The 1,994-nt window shown below is 32.5% G+C and overlaps 1 pseudogene across 1 annotated transcript; it reads left to right on the top strand.

The window, feature by feature from the left end:
- Positions 1-284: 284 nt before the first annotated feature.
- Positions 285-1,121, top strand: LOC114305551 (21 kDa protein pseudogene; annotated as a pseudogene). Its single transcript, XR_014362354.1, has one exon. The product of XR_014362354.1 is annotated as a 21 kDa protein pseudogene (transcript).
- Positions 1,122-1,994: the final 873 nt, after the last annotated feature.

Below are 1,994 nucleotides of genomic sequence, written 5' to 3'. Positions count from 1 at the left end.
TATTTATTTTTATTAAAATAAGGTTAAAAAAATACGAATTTTTTAGCACTTGTCAAACCAAATGAACTTTAATAAAAAATTTAAAATTATTATTTTTTTTTTAATACATAAATCAGCCTAAACCAAACAATCAATATTTTGTTTTGCTTTGTTTTGTTTTTTTGCTTAAATAGTCAAAAGTGGAATTTTTAAAGCAAAAACCAAACATAACCTTAAGTACAAAGTTTCAGCATGTGACAACCTCCGTTTATATAAACTCATATCACCCTTTTCACATCACTTCATCACAAACACATTCAAATCTCAAATTGCCCGCATTACATGGCCCAACTTAGCGTCTCATTGCTACTTCTCCTCTCCTCCCTTTTCATCGCCGGCACGGCCAGTCCGAACGGTCCTCCGGCTAGGGCCTTTGTCGAGTCACAGTGCCGGGCCACACTCTACCCTCGGCTATGCATCCAATACCTCTCCATCAATGCGAACACAAGTGAACAAAGCCCACAACAACTGGCCCAACTTGCCTTGATGGTGAGCCTAGCCCGGGCCCAATACACAAGGGCTTATGTGACCAAAGTGGCTTCACAACTCAAGAAAATGAAGGCCAAGGAGTACCAAGCTGCAAAGGATTGCTTAGACCAAATTAATGATGGTGTGGACCAACTTAGCCAATCGATAATTGAGCTCAAGCGAATTATTCAAGATGGGGAGGGCAATTTCATGTGGCACATGAGTAATGTTCAGACGTGGCTTAGCACGGCGCTCACTGATGCAAACGGTTGCATTGATGGTTTTTCGGGGCATGCCATGGGTGGGAAAGTTAAGGCCACAATCAAGGCTAGGGTCCTAAATGTGGCCCAAATGACTAGCAATGCATTGGCCTTGTTCAATCGGTTTGCGGCAAGACACCGAGCCAGGGGTGCAACCACCAAGCCATAAGGCTTGAGTCATGGTCTTTTGAGTGCCTAGGTTTGGCCTTGTCATGAATCAGTTGTGTTTTTTTGTTGTAAAATACTTTGATATGTCATTGCAATCTGTGAATATGAAGTTTTGTTGTCATCATCAAGTATATGAAACTTATAGATGTACTCTTTTTTAAATTTAATAAAATTATACTTTATAAATAGGGTAATACTATGGTACAAAAAGGTGTATATCATATGTAAGTTATGTCATTTGTGTGTTTAATTACCACAAATGATATAATTCAATACTATGAGAGTCATAACTTCTTTTTTTTTTTTTTTTGGAGTTATAACTAAACCTACATAAGATAAAACAAAGAACTTTTGAATCAATATAACAAAATATTGAGTACAAAAATATTGTGTACTTCTTGTACTCGTTAGTGCATCAATATAATTTCCTTTTGTTCAAAAAAAAAATATAAAAAAAATATTAAATCATAACTAAAATAATGTCATAAATAATATTATAATGAATTATAACTAAAATCACAATAGATCAAAACTAAATAATATAAATATCGTAGCTAGAGGTAAATATAATATATACCACCAAAAATAGAATTTCCCTTATTTGGCTGGTACGCCAAAAGACTAGGTAGGATGAAACATATGAGATCAATTTTTATATTCCTTTTCATTCTGAAATAGTCCATCCCTTCTCTCATATCACAAGTTAGAATTAGATAAGAAATACAAAAACTTATTATAGAGTTAGATTTAAAATCACAAGTAAGAATTAGATAAGAAATACAAAAACTTATTATAGAGTTAGATTTAAAAGTAAGTTGCACCAATAAATTCTATAAAATTTTATTCATACAAGTGTATTCTGTAATTTTTTTTTTTGATAAATGCAATAAATTAAATAGGTTATGATTATTGGATCGATTTAATATTTTGGAAAAATTACTCATAAATCTCATTTTGATAAATGTTGCTCTAATTAGTCTTGAGTGTTTTTTCTTAAACCATTTAGTCCTTTTTATTTTTAGTATGATATATGTTTTTGGTATATTATATACGGAGTTT

The sequence above is a fragment of the Camellia sinensis genome, chromosome 2, assembly GCF_055761805.1.
Source record: "Camellia sinensis isolate YWXY chromosome 2, ASM5576180v1, whole genome shotgun sequence".
NCBI lineage: Eukaryota > Viridiplantae > Streptophyta > Magnoliopsida > Ericales > Theaceae > Camellia > Camellia sinensis.
This window is presented reverse-complemented; position numbering and strand designations above follow the sequence as displayed.